We start from the raw sequence: 13,663 nt of genomic DNA, 5'->3' as shown, positions 1-13,663 counted from the left end.
GAAATGTAATGTTAACTCCTACGTCAATAGCAAAAATTAATGTAATACAATCACACAGGAGCTATTTTCCTTGAAGAGAGAGCAAGTAAAGTAAGCTTTGCTGTTAACATGAGCAGTCATTCACGAATTGAGAGAAAGCTTGCTGAAAAAAACGTGACTACACTACAACATCAACATTACAACAGGTTTATAAAGTACTAGAGAAGGCAGAACAAACTGCCAGCAGGTTCTGGGTGAAGCACATGGGATTTTGGTACCCGCAAAAGCAGCTTCTCTTACTGCATTACTCGAGCAAGGTTTGTAGGATCAGAGGCAAGTCATTGCTCTGGCAACCCATCCCTTAGGCGGGACAGTTTTTTGTCTTCAGATAAAGATACAACCAGTTTCTCTGTCCCAAGAAACTCAGTTACATAATATTATAAAATTAGAATAAGAAACCACATTTAAGCAAAACACTTTGGGATAATATTGTTGAGGTATATTAAGCTAAGTTACCCTCATGACCAGAAAATCTCTACTGAAATGTAGGTTATTCACAAACAAGCAAAGGCTTTTACAGGTCCACTGCTTGTTTACTTATGAACATCGAAGACAAAGAAGGGAATTACTTAATCAAAGTTTTATAAAGAATTGCCCCTGCATGAGAAACGCAAAGGATGAATTTCTATATTCTTTGTTAAAGTTTTAAGAACTTCTTAAATATACAAATGAACAAATATATGCTCTTTAGAACTCTGGCTTCACCAGTGACTGCAAAATCACTCTGAACTTCTATATCAGTCTTCTTACTACTAAGGAATTGTTGACAATGAGTGTGGTAAGTCTAATAATTTAGCTGGGAAACGCGGAGTCTCTGAAGGGGAAATTCCTCTGCAAACGGCCCCAGGAATTTCAAAACTAACTGGAGTTGACAGATTAACCTGGGCCCCCCTTAGGCAGAAGAAGAGTCTACAAGGAAAATAATGAGACGCATGGGAAGCCAATTATGCACAAGAGCAACACATTTAATTGTTCAGAAACTGGTTTGTTGATCCAGAAGGATCTAGCTGTTTAGACCTCTGCAAACTATTAAAACCTGGGCAGTTCTGCAACAAGTATACTTTGAAACTATTAAACTTTACAGATTACAGGTTTTGTCTGTAAATCTCAGGGTTTAACGACCACCTTAAATAAGGAAAATTGTTCCATGTATCCCAAGGATACTTTTCCTGCACAGGCTGCATTTCTCTCAGATTCTCTTTTTGGTGGCAATTTGAAACTGAAGTTTACCTCTTATTACTTCTGCAAAACACTGAAGGCCCAGCAACAGAGCAATCCTATCCTTCAGCAAGAAGCAGTTACAGCTGCATTCCACAGCAACTCTGGCTCACGACGAGCCGGCGACAAAAAATTGTTGTTTAGCACATGTGTGTGTTATTTATGTATGGCTGTGGTTTGGACTACTGCAATTTTGTTTCAAGCTTTCAGTCTCCAAAATATTTTCAGTTGCAGAAACTGCTGGTTAGCAATGACAGTTTCCAGACCAGCTCTGAACAAGAAAAGATACTGATATCTATTCAAAAGGCAGATAGCATGTTGAGGAATACTGGAAATCAGGCCCTTACTGCTGTTCATGTTACTGCATCAGGTAGCTATATACACAATAGCACTTAATTACTGCCAACAGAAATGCTGCTCCCAAGCTGATTTCTGTGTACAAAGAAGATCTGATATACCTCTGGGCATGCTAATGCTAGGAGAACAAAGCAAACTGACAAAGTCATGAAATTAAAGCATCTGGGATCCAATGACATCAAAAGACATTTTCATCCTTGTTCTGACAAAGTCAGATTTATTAATTTACAAAGTATCCTCTTATTTATTCAGAGTTCATTTCTGCTCATGTTTCCAAAGGGGATTCTACCTTGATCAATATCTGTTAAACTAATTTTTTTATTAGCCTTATTTGCCTTTATGTGTGAATCAAATTAGACACAAGGCCATTTCTGAACTCATCTGGTTTTGAGTAGAAATTTAAAGCTAGGGGAATCATGAAGGCAAAGTGTTTTGGTACCATAAAATTATGTTTATTCTATTTGATTATGATTACTGTATTAAGCAAATAAGAAATCCTCCATTTGTAAGCAAATTCTTAGAGCACAATGGAGAATCAATACCTAACATCTAAAATGAAGACTTTCAACTAGAAAACAAGAGATTACTTAGCAGATGTCAACTATAATTATTTGTGGGGACTCTGGATGCTTGTTGGGAAATGGTTTCAGTCTCACATAAATAATGGATAACTGCACGTACAGTTTTAATCAACACTCTCCAGAATAAAAAATTACTAACGGTAGTAGAAATGAATGCAAGTTGCAGTTAAAAGGTATAAAAAACCCCATGAATTTAATTCACTTTCCTGCCCACTAGCTGAACCTGCAAGCATTTGGATGAACAGAGATCACAGAGTTTGTCTGACAGAATTTCCATTGAAAAAGCTCTTAATTATTCTCCACAGAAACATTTTTTTGCTGAAGATAACTGCACCCTTCATAACAAAACCAAAGAAAATGAGTGTTATGAATAACGCTTTATAAAACAACAATTTGTCATAAAGCCATAACAGAAGTACCTCAACTCTGTCAACACCAGAATATTCTGCAAATGAAAGAACAATATGATATTGTAGGTAAGTAGGAGACCATTTAGGCACAAAATGCATTCTGCTCCTAACCACTGAGGATTTTCTACCTTGTTTAAGAAATTCACAGAATACACAGCAACTGGATGGAGTTGCAGCAAGAGACCTTTTCAAATCTCTGTTAACTGTGCATATCTGTTGTCAAAAAAAACCTCAGATGTTGGCCATTCTTGTGTTTGACTAGACTGAATGACTCAGTTTCCAAAGTATTTTTTTTTAATCTTCCCTGGAATTACAGACATAGAATGGCATGTATTTCTTATTCCATTTCCTCCCAACATCACACACTGGATCAATATTTACTCAAACATTTACTCCAATAATCAGCAGTGATCTTACTCTCACTGTAATCATCACTCCCTTAACTTCTTATTAAACAACGCATATTAAAACTGATGTGTCATTTGAGTCGATGACAATTTGACAACTCATTTTCCACTAACCATTTTTCAACCTTCTCACAATTTCCTCCTCTACCTTAACTGTCAAGATTCAAGTCAGTCCAAAATTTCCATAAGAAATTTCACCATTCAGTACGAACATTCTGAAGCAAGTAAAAAGCTAACTGAAAAGCCCAAGTGCTATGATAGTTTTGGTTTTTTATATTTACAAGCACAGATCCTGATCTGCTGGTTTCTGTACTTAACAGACAAGGCCTCATCCAGAAATCTGATTACGAGTGGTGTAAAATAGTTTGGACTATGAACTGCTTAGATTTTATCCCTTTTTTTTTGAGTCATGTTTGGCCTATATCCATACATAAGTAATTCACTTATTAACAAATTGGCATATCTTCTTACATATTTTTTTACTTTAAAACTACTGTCTGGACTAACAAGGCAACCCAAAATATTAATATACTAACTGATAGGACAGGTAGAAAGCACATAGATATAACCAAATATCAAAGAAAGGCACAGGTCATTTTCCATTTCTGATTCATCTGCTGAAATTGATCCTACAGTATTTAAATTACCTTCAAAGTGAACTATCACTTATATGCTTATGTGAAGAAATAATCATTTTTCCTTCCCCCCTCCCAAAGTAAGTAGCATTCCTTTCACAGGCAGCTGCACATTTGTTAATCATTAACTGGTTTTGAAATAATGATGGAGAGAAACTGTTAGCTATTTCTCACAATGGTACACCAACAAAATCTTTAAAACAGAAGATGAAGTGAGTACTGTAAAACTATTTACAGTAAGAAAAAGATGCTATATTATTATAGCTCACTCAATATCTTGTTGACAATATTAGTTGTTGTGAGCAAGACTTTCTGTGTTCAAACCTAAGTAATTAACTCAAATTTCATCAGTAAAAAATAGCACTTTTAGCTAAAGCACAAAGAGATATCTTTTAAGAAGATTAACTATGCTGCTAATATCTCAAATAATAAAATAATACATATGGCCAGAATTGCAACACCAAATATAATGGAGGCATAACCAATGCACACATTCCAATCTTATCTAGAATCACTTTAATTCACTCTACCTTGCTTTCATTACAGGAAGGGCACAGCAAGGGCATTCCTCTCAGATCAAACAGAAAATTCCACAGACAGAAGTTTCCACATGTCTGATTCGTTGCAGATTAAACCCTTATCATTACACAGCAATCTCTAATTTTCATAGAGACAGGATATACCCTGTCATGGCAAATCTACAGCCAAAGTGGGGAGGAGGATTAAAAAAAAATAAATAATAAACTCCCTGTAGAATGGAGATGTATTCCCGGTGAAAGAGCTGTCATTCTCCCAGCTTTGGAGAAATGGAGGGGACAACATACCAACATTAAAGATCACATCATAAACTTCATAATTCCATCATAAACTTCTTTGCACTGGAAGTCTTTCAAGCTGAAGTGCCAAACTCCCTCTCTCTCTCTCTCTCATTAATACAACCAGGACTACAGGCAACACATACAGAAAGTCTGTATTCATTTCTAGCATATTATTCATTCACTTTACTCACTTTCAGCATATTATGTTACCAGTACCTTCATTTTTTTTATCCATATGACTGGATCAATTCTGTAATGCTCATGTACATTACCAGTAACACTAAAATCAGAAGGCTATTCCATAATTACGCTTCTTGTATTTTGAAATTTGCAGTATAATAATCTTTAATCCTTAAATCCTACATAAAATATAAACAACCACTCTATGATCAGCAACTTCAAAACCAAAATTCAGTAATTTTCACTTTCTGGTGTATAGAGGTGGTATCAGGCTTTTTGCATCAGCAAAATAAAAGATCGTCTTTTTTATAAATACCCACAATTATTGATTTAAGATACATGCAGTTTTTGGAAATTATTAATGTCAGAGAGGATTATTCTAGGTAGAAGATTAGTCAACAAAGCAATGGGATCACTGTATTTGCTACATGTAACTTTCCCAACATACAGGCAGATATTCAGTTCTGTTAGCAGCAATATCACACTGAGAAGTCTGCAAAGACTAAATTCTGAGCCAAATGAACTATTAATGATCACCACTACTAGTTGGTCAAGTCAATTTATATCCACTAACTTAGCAGTTTGCTCTTTAACCCTAATGCCAATCCAAACTATGCAACTACTCATAAGAACCATGAACATATTGATTATCCTTGTTCACAAATAATTTTAAATTAAGAAGCAGCAGAAATTAGAATCATGGATAGAATATGAGGAGCTTGGGGAAACCTCATTTCTGAACACAGAAATTATTTGATGCACTCCTGTTGCTAGATTCTTTGGACACTTCCGTTTTTCCAAAAATCCCTCTCTGATGGCACTGGAATGCTAGAGATTTTCTTTTCTTGAGCCACATGGAGAGTGATGAATTGAAAATTCTTTTTTGGTCACATTCAGATGTCCAGTGTAATAAAGTCACAGATGCAGTAAGAATGATATACAGATTAAAAAACGGACCTGCAAAACCTTGTTTCAGCAAAGTCCAAAGTATTTTTAAATCCAAGTTCTAAAGCTGCAACTACTGCATGTAATAAGTTCTGGAAGTTTGCCAAATGCTCATGTAGGTTTGTCCTTTGTTAAATATGTCCAAATGCTGCATGATTAAAGTCTAAAATCTTCAAAGAAAAGAATAAACATTATGCAATCATTTCAAGCTCCCCTCCTTTGACCTTAGTATGTACTTCAAAAGCTCAGCAGATGCTTAGTAGGAAATAAATCCCCAATTCAACAGATGTCCCAACAGTGATATAGCAAGATGCACCTTCCATAGCTTTTGGCAAACCTTCCCTTTTATTATTCTTCTGCTCACAAGTACTTTTCAAGTCAAAGAGAGACTCAAGCAAGTTAATAGGCCCTTAATATCTATTCTGCTCCCTGAACTGATTGCTGTTTATAAGGTAATCTTTGGGACCACATGTGGCTCAGCCCCAGTTCATCTCCTACAGAGACACAGCCCCCAGGCAGCTCTGTTTTCATCAAAACAAGCTGTAACCCAATCAACACCTTTCACAACAGAACAATCCCTTACTTTGAGCATGCCTGCAGTAGAGGAAGGGAGCCTCAGCTTTTGTATGGGATCCCTATTTGGCAGCTAAGGTGATGTTTTACTCAGTAGGATACCTAAGAAAACTCAAACTACTTTGGAAGATGCCCGGCCAACAGAAAACATAAGATGAATATGGTTGTCTAAAACTAATTCAGCTTCTTCCAAAGACACATTCTAAAAGCTGCATTAACAACCTAATAGCACTTTGGGAGTTGCCACCATCACAAATGCAAATTACATGGTTTTCTTCAAGCCTAAGAAAGAAAAGTAATTCCCTAGCTCCAGGCTGCTCAGGACCTTGGTCCAAACCCAGGCCTCCTTAGCCTCTGCCAAACTGAAAGGCAACATTAGTTCCATGCCAGCCTTACTTTGATGCACCTAAAAAGAAACACAAATGCAACAGCATCATATCCCAGTTTAACCCAGTGGCACCATTAGTTCTAAACCTTAGAATGAACATAATCACACCCTCAGTACAGTAGTACAAAGCTGCAGACTGCAGTCAAAAGCAGACGGTTCCTGACAGGTTAACCAGGTAACCTCTCCTGAACTGGAGTACTAACATGCACTTAACTAACTTCTAGGTGTGAGATACTCTGCTTGCTTGCTGGTACCATGGCTGCTTGACATCTGAATTTAGTCATCTCCTAGTAAAATACTTTCTGTATTGCTTTCCATGGATAGCATCAAGTTCAGGCCTTGTTCTCAGTCTGACAGACAGTGGGTCCCTGGCTCTTTGATCAGACACAAATTGTGTTAAATTGGGTTTATACTCTTAAAAGACAAGTTTTTAGATTTCTCCTAGAAAGTACAAAAAATAATTCTTAGTAAGCTGGTGTTACAACTATTTGTACTATCTCATAAAAGGAATCTATGTGCCAAATGGCTCATTTTTAAAACCATAACAAATTGGCGAAAAATACATGTTAGTTGCATGAAATTTTAAGCAAATGTTTTTTAAACTCAAAACACTACTCAATTTAAGAACAGTTACTTTTCTTTTAAACATAACTACTTTTTTCTTGCACAATGGCACGAGTTTGTGCTAATGCTACTGAAGAAAAAAATCATAAAACTAAAATGAAAGTTCATCTTCTACATCAGCCTCACTCTCTTTTCAACATCAAACTGAACACACGCAAACCCACTGGGTAATCCTTAATTAGAAAGCAGAAAATAATACCCCATTTTAGAAATAGTCTACCCGAGGTTTTTAGCATCTGTAATTAACAACCACAAATATGCCTCCTCAATTTAAGTGTCCCACACAGATACGGTTGTCTGTCCCATCTTGCAGACTAAGCTAGAATTTCAGCTGTGTTCCATATATAGCATGCTTGACTACCACTGAAAATTACGGTAGAAAACAGAGGTCATAAAAATATGGGATAAATGCTTAAAAAACAGGTCATAGTGTTTGGGTGGGCACAGTATCATAAGTGGCTTTAATATTTATTGTCGCAACAAAACCTTGTTTTCTGATGGTTCTGGAGAAGCTTGATAAGGATTCTCCTGCAAAAGCTTCACAAGGGTGTCAGCAGGAGAGTTTAAATGTGCAGACCTGGTCTAGAGGCAGTGATGATGCTCTCATGCTGCTCATCTTTCTCAATTCAACACCAAAGGAAGAAAATGCCCAAAGAACAAAATATACCACTAGAAAAAAATCCTTAATATGTATCAGCATTAAAAGATCTTTCCAGAGCAGTTAACTGCCAAAGTAATCCTTACTTGCCCTGCCCCCTTGTTATTCTTACAAAACTATCCTCACAGAGAAGGCTATGGAAATTACTACTTCTGCATCTCTGACCTAAACTACTTCATGCTTCCAGAACAGTTGTATTTTTTATTATTTAGCACAGATAAACTAAAACTTCATGAACAAATATGTTCCCAAAAATGTTTCAAAACACAAAAAAACCCCCAACCCAACATACATCTTTACAGAGACACACACAAAAATACATATCATAAACCTAGAAAGTGTTACTTTAATTATTTCAAGAGCTTTAATTACACAGTATTCAAACAAATAGATCTTTGCCCTTATAATGTTTTCCAAAGAAATAAGTTTAACAGTTTGTGTTCGAATTCCAGGTGTTGACTTGAAATTCTGTTCCAGATGTCAGTATGACAACTAACCAGTCAACTCCAGAATCCAAAAATAATCTGCATAAGTCCTTTGATTAAGATAGAACTCCCTTCTGCTGACTAGAATGTCATTCAAAACTCTAGCATACATTAGAATTAGGTTTTCTCTTAATTGCAAACTGAAGTGCTGATGCCACCCCTCATTTAAACGATTAACCTTCCAAATTAACATTTATAAGCTTAAGTATTTAACTGTAACTTGGAGTTTACAGAACCTAGTAATCATTCTGGGTTAGCTTTTTTTTTGGCTCTTTTGCATGTTGAGGATTGTTCAGGTTATTTTTTGTTGTTGTTTTAGGTTTGGGGTTTGGTTTCTTGAGTTTTTTTTTTAGTTTAGGTTGGTTTTGTGGGTTTTCTTCAAATTGCATCAGAATAATCTAAATTCTTACTCTAGGACACGTATGCCTCAGCTACTGAAGAAATTTAACTGCTATAGCTACGTGGGCAAATCATTAACTTCAGTACAATTTAATGCAGCTATACGGAATGCAGTGTAGGATGAAAAAAAATTGCCCGAAAAGCTAATTAGATACCTGGAAGATTAGTCTGCTCTGAGCTTCACTCATGACTGTACCTGAGCTAGCTAGGGTAAAACTTTACTGTGCAAAAAGCTGCAGCCACTTAGTATTTTGCAGAAATACAGAATCTCTTAGCCCTTCTCTCTCTTCAAACACAGTGGGAAGAACTACCGTGCTTTGCAGGAATAAAATGCTATCAGAAGACATCATTCTATGAGAGTCTTCTTCCTAGTTACTTCTCACTTTTAACTGGCCAAAATACACACATAAAGAATTTTATCTGCAAAACCTACGTGCCAATGAGACTGCGTCTGTGGAGAGAAGCCAAGCAGGAAATGCCATTGTCACAATGTTTGTAAACCAACTTAGTCTATGATGTGAAGATACTCTAAGAATTAGTCAATCATATTAAACCCACCTAGAACATTATTTCCTTCATGTCAACACCACCTGATCACTTACAATTTTTAATTTAATGTTTCATAGCTTTCTTACAAAAAGATTTGCTCAACATATTTTTCTGTTCATAGTTTTCAGTGACTACAATCTGACAGATCTTCAAACACTCAGAATAAACACTAAGCCAACACATAACACGGAATTTGTACAGTAAAAGAATGGAAATTATTAAGAACTTCTCGGTATCTTTTTTCCTTTTTTTTTTTTTTCTTTTATTTTTAATTTAAACTGAGAGAAACTAAGCTTTTCCATATCCTGATGTTTATATCCATGACTTATACAAGAAGGAACAACTTTAAGATGAAGCATTCAATGAAAGAGTGTGAAGAAAGTCCTGTACAGGTAAGGTTGCTTCACTACAATTAACTTAAAACCAAATCATACTAATCTCAGTTTTGATTAAAAATGCCTACCCTATCTCCAAGTATTTTATGACTCTATCTTTACAACAGACAGAAAACATTCCCAAGCATTTGAATTTGTGTACTGTTAAACTGCTATAGCCATTAAGCTTCATTGACACTATTTTATGCATATAGAGATAGTGCAAAAAAATTAATTATCTTCCATATGTGCCTGCTGGGTTTTTTTAACTTGCCCCTTCAATATTCTTTACTTAAACAATTCCTTTTTCCTTATCACAGTAGCAAGGTTACACTTGAAAGTTACATGGTTCCAAGGGAAGACTACACAAGAAAGATAAGCATGTGAATGTTACAAACTGTGTGACTTGAAAACTCCCCAAATACAAAATAACCAGAGACTGGGAAAGTATTAGAAGATAGTATCATCTCTGTGCCCTGCCTATGCTAGTGGAGACAGCATTTCAGGCTAGACAGATCTTTGTTTTAATAAACCACAGTCATGCATCTTTTTAAGTCAGCAAAATAATTTAATCACCTTAAACTTTGTCCGTATCATTAAAGCAGAATTACTGTTATTCTATAACACTCATGGCCTCATCACTCAAATTCAGGTTAATGAGAGAGCAGTTAGATTCCTGGTAACAAATAACTACTTGTGTTTACAGTGTGTAATAAGGTTATCATGTATGAGATTCAGACTGTCACATCATCCTTTACCCCATTCTGGAACTAGGTGACGTACTGTGAAATATCCTCAATTGCAGAAGTTTAGGAAACACCTGCTGGTAGCCTTGCAAGCTGAACTAATTGCTAAGTTTCTGATAATCAGTTTATAAAACTCCCTCTAGCTTGAAATCTTATCGTGCAGGGCCTACATGTAATAATACCAAGCATCTGCATGTATAAGGATTGTAAATGCAACCACTCAACTGGTTAGTTATAACAGACTCCATGGAATTCTTTAGTTAAACCTTCCTTCCCTTCCGAACATCAGTTTCCAGGATGGGCTTCCATTTTCCCTAAATATTTCAATGAGACCTTTCTTAGACTAAATGACCCATGGCATCTACATATCCAGAGTCTGCTGGCTCCTCTAGCTATCAAAATTTTGAGCACTAGAAAGAAAAGCAAAACCATAAGAAAACAACCTTGAAACGTGGTAAGAACAGCTCTCAGTAGTAAGCTTGAATCCCTGATAACTCAAGGAAAAGAGCAATCTAGTTAGTAAAAAATTATTTGGAGAAGGCCAGATAACTACTACAAGTTTTTCTTAGTCTCATTTTACAGCTGAAAATCAGTGTGGACACTTGCTCACCACATGGTGCTCCCATGTGTCTCATCCATCTAACAGTGAGTGACACTGTTCACCTGCCCATACAACTGGTAGAAGTACTACGAGCTCTTCCCAACACTGTTTTTACAAACTAGAGCTTCCATCTTTCAGTTAGCCTTTGAGGGGTGCAAATACTCAATGGAAATGCTCCATCCTTGTATCTGAAAACCAAAAAGTAAACAGGAAGACCTTTTTTCCTTCTTGCCACTGGAATAAAAACTAGGACAAACAAGTTTCAGTATTGCCTTGGTCCCACAGAGCTGCTGCTTTAGGTTCTGCTCCAGCAATTGCTTCTGTAACTCTTTAGAATTTTTCTCAATCAAGTAGCAGCATGGTATTGACATGATTTATCTCACTTTTACTGTTCTGTGCTAATGGGATTTAGATGGTGCATGGGTTTTCCTTGTGGCATACTGAGATCTGCATCAACACAATGACTCCTATTATTAACACACACGATGTGCTCTACTTCTTATCAAATTCTTTGAGAAAATATTTTACTGCTGCTTTAGCAGGCAGTTTATATAGCCAATTGATCATCTCAATTTACAGCCTTCAGTTCTGTTCACAAATAAAAAGCTATCTTAAATTCCAAGTTCACCTGAACACATACCTAAAGGATAAACAAATTGCTTTGTTATATAAATTCACAGCACAAAGATGACATTTTAACATTTTTCCTCTCATACAATATCACAGTCTTCATTTATTATGAAATTTATACTTCTATTATACTTCTACTTCTGTACAATATCAGGCACAGTGCACTGTTTTACTTCTGAATCATATATTGAGCAATGACCTCTGATCTCTCTTCCTTACCCACTCAGCTTCCAGTTAACAGTTTATGAGCTGAAGATAGAATGAGGCTGAACCTCAAAATAATCTCATTAGTATCGTTTATTTTCTTTAGGCATACTTTCAATCTCTATAACTTCCTGAGGAAATGGGTTTCATTACTGTATTACACTTTATGTGAAAAACACTTCCTTTTAGCTTAGGAAAGCAAAAATACTTTGGAACCTATTAACTGTGTGTGTGCCCTATTTCTTGCATTACAAAAAAGAGACAGTGATATAGGTGCTACAGAAACTATAGCAATTTCCTAGACTTTTATCATCTTGTTCTCCTCCTCTTCTGACCGTTATTGCCTTTTCAGGCTTGAGAATACTAAGAAAGCTGAAATATGACTGACTACCAAATTTACTCCTAACATATCTTTTTTCTGTGTCTACTTGAAAAGCACCAGAGCAGTCAGGGAACTAAGTAATCAAAGCAGCTCCCGAGTTTGGAAATATTGGTGTTTAGTGCTTCCTGTTAAGAGATTCACTGCTAATGGTTTGGGCACAATTGCAGAAAACAGAACCTATAAAAACCTGCTGACTGAAAATAAAGGTTAGTCTTGGAAACAGAACTCAAGACGTCCCAGCAAATATATACTAAATTCCCTTGTGAAAATACCAGAATTACAGGTACAAATATCAAACACTAATACCATTTCCTACCTTTTGAACTGTAAAATTAAAACAAACTTAACATGGGAAAGACAACCTGAAAGTCAACAAAAATCAATGCACGGAACTAGCTATTCAATGGCTCTATCATTATCTAGTCTACCTGCAAATATGATTGTTGTCCTTACTTTCTTATAAGCAACAGACAAAAAGAGCCACTTTGAGCTACTGAATGGTTAAGTGTTGATTTGAAATAAGTTCTTAAATTTGATTTATCCATCTTTGAACTGACAGTGTATTATGATGCTCTTCAAAGACAGAAGGATATGTAGCTCAGGGGTAAAGTCAGAAGAACCTTTCAGCAAGCTGCTTAACAAATCCCTTCTTTCACAAATTCTTCAATATCCTTTGTTGGCTTGATAATCAGTCTGTTCCTTATTCAAGGCCAGTCCATTTTGAAAAATATGACAAATATTCAGACACTGCAGTGTAAAGAGTGCCTTCAAGAACAGTTCTGATGTCTTTTTACCAAAATAAGGTGCCAAGCCAAAATTTAAGCTACATTGTCAAGCTTGTACACACTCAATGTCTTTTCCTTTAGATCACCACTTAATGGAAAAAACATATCAAGGAAACTGAAATAAACACTTTCTTCCCCACACCAGCTAGTGTCAAAATGGAATGTGCTCAAAAAGATTAAAAACTAGCAACCCCTCTCTACCACCACCTCATTCCCACCAAATCACTCTACTTTCATCCCTGAAGAACTGCAAACACTAGATACCAGATATGAATACAGACAATGCCTCTCCCCTGCCTTGAAAATACAGAGCCACTGTTCTGGACAACATTTCTAAATAGAAGCTGGCTTTTGCCCCAAGCTCCGCCAAGTTTGTAAACCCAGCTGATAAAAAGCAACTTACTTAAACTCACACCAATTCGTTAGTCAGGTAAACTAGCTTTGTGCCAAAAGAGTAGAGAGGCAAGACATGCAGACAACTAATTCTGCCATGGTAGTACAAAATTCATATATCCATAAACAGGTTTATTCTCACTTACTGCTACCTATCACTCAGATAATAAACTCCCAAACTCATTATATAGGACAACTAGAGATGTTTCTAAAATACCATAACGCACAGTGAACTTTAATATAATTATGTCAAAAGAAATGCATAACAATAAATAAACTAAT

General features: G+C 36.1%; 1 protein-coding gene across 5 annotated transcripts in view; it reads right to left on the bottom strand.

Annotated features, from left to right (window-relative positions):
- The window catches only part of FAT1 (FAT atypical cadherin 1), a 104,492-nt gene that overhangs the window by 78,062 nt on the left and 12,767 nt on the right, over positions 1 to 13,663 (bottom strand). The gene's annotated exons all lie outside the window — the stretch shown is intronic.

Source organism: Sturnus vulgaris, chromosome 4 (assembly GCF_052056855.1).
Source record: "Sturnus vulgaris isolate bStuVul1 chromosome 4, bStuVul1.hap1, whole genome shotgun sequence".
In the NCBI taxonomy this organism is placed as follows: Eukaryota; Metazoa; Chordata; class Aves; order Passeriformes; family Sturnidae; genus Sturnus; species Sturnus vulgaris.
The sequence above is the reverse complement of the archived record's forward strand: the minus strand, read 5'-3'. Positions and strand labels throughout refer to the sequence as shown.